This window comes from Triticum aestivum, chromosome 2D (assembly GCF_018294505.1).
Source record: "Triticum aestivum cultivar Chinese Spring chromosome 2D, IWGSC CS RefSeq v2.1, whole genome shotgun sequence".
Lineage (NCBI taxonomy): Eukaryota > Viridiplantae > Streptophyta > Magnoliopsida > Poales > Poaceae > Triticum > Triticum aestivum.
Genome location: NC_057799.1, coordinates 597956886 through 597964124, shown reverse-complemented (window position 1 = coordinate 597964124; position 7239 = coordinate 597956886). Strand labels below are relative to the sequence as shown.

At 47.5% G+C, this 7239-nt stretch overlaps 1 pseudogene; it reads left to right on the top strand.

The window, feature by feature from the left end:
- Positions 1-839: 839 nt before the first annotated feature.
- LOC123056011 (probable methyltransferase At1g27930) overlaps positions 840-7239 on the top strand; it is a 31480-nt pseudogene continuing 25080 nt past the window's right edge.

The window sequence follows — 7239 nt, the reverse complement described above, 5'->3', positions numbered from 1 at the left end:
GTTAGATGCCAATACCAAGAGCATACCAATTTATCAAGAAGGGTGGTGAATTGTGAGCAGAACACGCTGGAAAGACAAAGCCCTTAAGATGTCCCTTTGAACATGAGATGGGGATCGTTTGTATTTACTAAATAGGTTCTGCTCCTGCCATTTACCTAACAAATGATTCAAGTTCCCCAGTTGCATCCAATTTTTTTAAGTAAAGATGTCAGATGTTAAGTTACTCACAGGGAATACAAATCTGCATCTCAAGCTCAAAGGTGCGGCACGCAAAATTTTGTTCACTCATAGTCACACAATTTTTACAGAATTCATACAAACAATTGGTCGAATGGCACTCTCATTGAACAAGGCGTTATCAAACACAATCATAAGCACATAAAAAATCACCTACGTCTATCTCTCTGAACCAACAAAGACATCCAAAATCCCACAACAATTCCACCATATTGCCCAATGCCATGCAGCAGCCAGCGCCACTGCGTGCCCCCGCACAACCAGCAACAAAAGTAGCCCACCTAATGAGACATCGCAGCTTCAAAATGTTTGGGATGGATGGCAAATAAGCAGAAACGTTATGTACCTTCAACATGTAAAGCAGTGGGTACGAAATACTGCATGCACTGTCCAGTAGACACGAACTCCCTAGCATCATTTATGCACATAAAATCCCAGTCACACATATGCAGATCTTCAATTGTAATTAGCGTTCATGATCCAGGGGTCAGTGGAGAAACATCCCTATCACATACTTCCTGAGTAGTCATTAGAGTAAATCAGTAAATCTCTTTGAATTAATTGCATACATACCTGGCCGTCGTCTCTGATTGATGCGCAGGATGCACCTTGGCTGTTTCCCAGACCACCACCTCCTTGCTCTTCACCTCTGGTCCACGGGCGGCCTCAACGCCAAGGAGTTCGCGCTGCTCCGCTCCATCGTGGCCGCGCACGCGCCCAGCAGGCTACTTGTGTTCGGCCTCTCGCCGCGGTCAACTCCGGGAAGGGCGCTGCCACCGCCTTCCTCACCGACAGCGCCGAGGACGCGGGCAGTGTAAAGTAGGGTCTAGTCTACATTGTAATTGTACACGAATACGCATATACATGTAATCTGTTCATCTATATAAAGAGACGTGAGGTGGATGTTAACCCCCACACAAAACCCTAAACCCTGTCTTTTAACTTGGTATCAGATGCCATCCCGCGCCGCCGCGAGTCTCCTTCGCCGCCGCCGTGCTGTCCGTCTCCAACCCCGTCCGTGCGATCACCTCGCCAGCGGGAGCTTCGGTCCCGGCCGCGTTCGCCGTTCCGGGGATCTCGGTCCGCCTCGACCGAACAACTCCATGTTATGGGGGGCATCGCCAGCACCGTCCTCGCCGGCGCCAATCTCCACGGTCATCTCGACGGCACCACAGTGGCACCAGAGAAAACGCTCACCGTGGGCACCGGCGACGCAGCGACGTCCACCTCCAACCCTGCGTACCACCACTTGTGGACTCAAGATCAGAAGGTCGAGGGCCTTCTACTCACATCCATGGACGAGGATATTGCATGCCAGCTTATTGGCTGCGAGTCGGCACAGGCGGTGTGGACGGCCGTCGGTGCCATGTTTGGCACGCAGCGCGAACGCCTGTCACATCCGGCGTCAATTGCAGATGCTGATGAGGGAGGAGTTATCCGCTGCTGAGTACATGCATAAGATGAAGGCACTGGCCGACACCATGCCCCAATTCGTGATGATGAACTCATCGACCACATCTTCACCAGACTTGGCTCCACCTACAACTCCATCGCCGCCTCGCTTGTTGTGAGTACTACACCCATGCCCTACTCCACCTTCTACTCGCTCGTCCCGTCGTTCGAAGCGCTACAGGCCCAGCAGAGCATGGCGGAGGGATGGTCTTCCTCTGCCAACACCGTGACCTGCCCGGGTTCCTACGACAATGGTGGATGTGCGCCCTACTCGGAGCCCTACCCCTCTTATGGTGGGGTCGCCCAGCTGATGGGAACAGCCAGCGAGGGCAAGGCTGCCAAGGTGGCAATGGCGGCAATAATGGCGGTCGCGACCGCAACCCTGGCTACGCCGGCAATGGCTGGCAAGGTGGCGGGGGCAACGCCGGCAACAACGGCGGTGGCGACCGTCATAATAATCGCTGGCACCCCAAGTGCCAAATCTGCAAGAACTGGGGTCATGAGGCTGATGAGTGTCGCAAGCGCTATGATCAGGACAACAATACACGCTCCGGCAACTCGGCCTCCACTAGTTCCTTCGACTATCCATGGGTGATGGATTCCGGCGCTACGGATCACTTGACTAGTGATCTTGAGCGTCTCCAGGTTCATGAGCACTATGACGGGAAGGACCAGGTTCAGGTGGCTAATGGTGCAGGTTTGTCTATTTCGCATATTGGTCATTCGCATTTAGCCGGTTCATCCCTAAAACTGAACAACATCCTTCATGTTCCTTACATCAGCAAGCATCTTCTTTCTGTTTATTGTCTTGTCTGTGATAATGACGTGTTTGTTGAGTTTCACCGTCGTTTTTTCTTTGTTAAGGACAAGGCAACCCGGCACGTAATTCTTCACGGTAGAAGTCATGGGGGGCTCTACCCGATCCCATTCGCCCGTGCCTCGTCATCATCGTCTCACCATGCATCCACGAGTGTCAGAGTCTCGCCTTCACAATGATGCATCCACGAGTGTCTGAGTCTCGCCTTCACAATGGCATCAGCGTCTTGGCCATCCTACAAATAATGTGGTCACTTCTATTGTCCGGAGTCATGATCTCCCTTGTTCTAGTTCAAATAATTCACCGTTAGTGTGTGATGCTTGTCAGCGTGCTAAGAGTCATCAGCTACCTTATTCTATATCTCATCATGTTACCACTGTACCTCTTGGATTAATACATTCAGATGTTTGGGGTCCTGCTATTGCTTCTTAGGGGGGGGTATAAGTATTATGTTAGCTTTGTTGATGACTACACGTGTTTCACCTGGATTTATCTGCTTACACACAAATCTGATGTTGAGCAAGTTTTCTATAACTTTCAGGCTCATGTCGAACGCCTTTTGGATTGTAGAATCAAGGCCGTTCAGTCCGATTGGGGTGGTGAATACCACAAACTCCATCGCTACTTTCAATGCACGGGCATATCTCACCGTGTGTCATGTCCACATACATCTCAGTAGAACGGTATTGCCGAGCGCAAACACCGTCATTTGGTAGAGACCGGTCTTGCTTTGCTTGCGCACTCCTCTCTCCCCCTTCGTTTTTGGGATGAGGCTTTTCTTACGGCATGTTATCTCATCAACCGTATGCCCACTATGGTTCTCAACAAGGATACACCTTTGTTCCGTCTATTTCATGTTCAGCCCAACTATTCCTCACTTCGGATTTTTGGATGCGCTTGTTGGCCTAGTCTTCGCAAGTACAATGCTCACAAGCTTGAGTTTCGCTCCAAGATGTGTGTATTCCTTGGCTATAGTCCTCTGCATAAGGGCTATAAGTGTCTCGATCGCACCTCGGGTAGGATATATATATTTCTTGTGACGTAGTCTTCGATGAGACTGTTTTTCCTTATTCCAACCCAGGTGTTTCCGTTGATATTTCTACTCTTGAACATGCCATCCCTTTTCCATCTAATGAACCAGTTTTGGATGTCCATGTGCGCAAATATGACATGTTTTATTTGTTACCTAACCCGCCATCTGCAGGCGATGTTGCATCCTTTTCTCCCCAGGTGACTGTCGTTGATCCCGAGCCTGGTGTCGCGCCCGACGTGCATGTCACGCCCTTTGATGCGGCCCCTCCTGCATCTCCGGCTGGCCCACCCGCATCGCCAGTTGGCGTGTCCGTGTCCTCTGGTGGGTCGTCGGCGGATTCTTCTGGGCTGCCTCCATCGGTCGGATCCTCCGCTCTCTCTGGACCGGCCCAGCCCGCTGCTTCGTCCCGGCCCGTGTCGCCTGTCACCGAGGAATCCTCAGCTGCGTCACCTCTGGCCAGGTCCTTGTCACCGCCGCCAACTTCTACCGGCAGCGTAGCTCCCGGTCATGCCATGGTCACTCGTCATCATGATCATACGCGCAAAGAGAAAACTTACACAAATGGCACTGTTCGGTATGATTCCCGTCGGCATGCATTTTTCGCCGCGCCGGTTTCTCATCGTGATGCTCTTGGTGAACCCGCTTGGCGTGCTGCCAAGTCTGAGGAATTTGCTGCTCTTCGTCACACTAACACTTGGGTGTTGGTGCCACGGTCTCCCGGGATTAATGTGGTGGGTTGCAAGTGGATATTCAAGAGCAAGCATCGTCCGGATGGATCTGTCGACAAGCACAAAGCTCGTCTTGTTGCTCGCGGTTTTACTCAATAGCAGGGGATAGACTATGGAGATACTTTCAGCCAAGTGGTGAAGCTTGCCATAGTTCGTCGTGTTCTCTCTCTCCCTGTGTCTCGCTGATGGAGCCTTCGACATATTGATGTGAGTAACGCCTTCCTGCATGGTTACTTAGCCGAAGATGTCTATATGCAGCAGCCCCAATGCCACTTATCCCTCTCATGTATGCAAACTCCAGAGGTCCATATATGGTCTCAAGCACTCGCCCCGTGCCTGGTATGCTCGGTTGAGTCAGCGGCTTTCACAGCTTGGTTTTGTTGCCTCCAAAGCTGACACGTCTCTGTTCATCTTTTCCCATGGAGCTATCCAGATATACATGCTGGTGTATGTTGATGATATTGTGATTGCTGGCTCTACCCCAGCTGTGGTGGATCACCTTGTGCAGTCGTTGTCTGCTCATTTTCCCATCAAAGACTTGGGTCGGCTGGAGTACTTTCTTCGATTGGAAGCGTCCTTTCATTCTGGGGGCATGACATTGACACAGAGAAAGTATGCGCTTGATCTTCTTCATCGAGTCAACATGGAGAACTGCAAGTCCACTTCCATTTCGCTTGCTACGTTTGTGTAGCGACCCGACCTCAGACGGTCAAGCCTCTGTGTTTCTGTGCCATCCCTGGATCAGTATGCTGGCACACACAGTACATCAATGTATATATCAAAGTGCAATCACATGTATAAATAACGTAAAACTGATATATACCTCATAAGTCACAGCGGAAACAAATAGTCGGGTGTGGAGTCCCATCAACGCCATCGGCAGGTTGAGTGTAACCGTAACCCTGTACCGCACTCTTACTCGTCGGAAGAAAGTATCTGCAACATGATACATTGCAGCCGTGTAGGTCAGTACATTGAATGTACCGGCAAGATCATAACATGAGAAAACAGATGATAAAACTATACTATATGCAATATGGCTTTGTGGCTCTGTGTCTGAGTTTTGTTTTGCATAAAAGCTGGTTTTATTTTTCCTACATCAAAGGAATATCAGGAGTCTGTACTATAGAGTTTTCTATCGTGACATGGTTCCGCTAACCGATGTCTCATAGCCCAAAATCATCATAAGTTGCCCACAATTATGTTATCAGTCTGGTGTTGAGAGTTCCGAGATAGATCCAAGTCCAGAGGCTCAAATTGTTCGTAACCGGGGACACGGCTAATCGATTAGGTTTTAACCCTCTACAGAGGTTTGTACACTTTACCCGCAAGATTCGATCCCTCTCTTTACGTTCTCGCACTTCAGGGTGTTTGAGAACAAGATGACCGAAACATGGTCTTCCGAAGAGTTCCCCTGACCACTGTCTAGTGCTCATCCAATCCTACAATAGTTCTACATCTGCTAGCACCATCCCAGCCAGAGTCACAACTAAGGTCAACCAAGCCAGAGCCCATAGTGACTTGCGGTTGCACAGGTAAGCTTCCAGGCATGAAGTATTCTTCCGTCTCTTTGAGCCTGGGTGAAGCTTTCCGCAAGATGTCATGGCGCTTCTCCATGCATCCCGGCCATCCACTGGTTTCTCCAGGGTGCCCGTCAACCGTCCTTCACCCAGTAGTGTGTATTGAATTCTTGTCTCGAGTCTTGAAGTCTTGAGGCCTTGAAGATGCAGTCCTTGCACATGCCATCATGGAGTTGTCGTCATTGACGTAGAGTCCTCCATTCTCACACCACTCCCGAGCACTCATACCAACCCCGTCTACTATAGCGTAGCATTAAAATAAATAACGTCCCGGGCTTGGTAACAGGGTGATGGGTTCCTACCTCATGCATACTACTCAACTACAAGGATTCAATATCACTACTGGAGGGATTGTTGCGAAGATGACACTAGATGCAATAAAAACATAGGTATAAAAAACATGGTCAAAGTGAACTTGCGTGGTCAGTTGGTGAAGATATTATCGCTCTCAAAAACTTGATAAACTAGTCGTCATTCTCCGATGAAATCTATACAAGCAAGGATAATATTCACATAAGCAATCATTCTAGCACTCAATCATAACAATCAAAATAACAACGAAATCGAAATAGGATCGAAGGTAAAAACGAAATAAAACTCCAAATCACTCAAATAAACTTATAGGGCTAATCTTTCTCAAAAAAAAAACAACTCTACTTAACAACAAGTAAAAAGCCTAAAACAAAAATACTTAACACAAGGTAAAAATAATTATTCACTAAGTAACATAAAGTATTTTTCCTATAATAAAATTCTAACAAAACAATAAAATAACACTATTTCTATTGCTAGCAACTAGTCATACAACAAACAACACCTATAACCTCAAGAATACTAAGTCTAATAAATCCTAGAAATTACCTACTGTTAAAAAATAGAATATATGACACACTGGCGAAAACTAGCAAAAGAAACTAATTAAAACTAATTAATAATAATTAAACTACAAACAGTACTAAAAACAGAGTAAACAGTACTGTTTACAATAAAAATCTAATCTAACTAACTCACTAACATGCAAACTAAACACTAATACGTAGCTAGTATAATAATTAACCAGTAGCAAAAAGAATCGGTCAAAAATAATATTCCTAACTCAAAATAGCTCAAATCTAGTGATTTGAGAAAATTCATACAATCACAAATTTAAACTGCTCAAATATAAAATACAATTGAACTAACAGAAACTTCATAAAATTTGTGATCCAAGGCAGTTGGAATCACTCAAAAATACCTCGTAGATAATTAACTGCGGATTTTACAAGATTGAAACTATTCTGTTTTAAAAACAGAACGGAAAAAAAGGCAGGTCGGGATTATTGTAGCTGTTCCGGCGAGGGGCTCGGGCGGAGTGGCTCCGGTGGTCCTCCGGGCGAGGCGAGGGGACGGGCG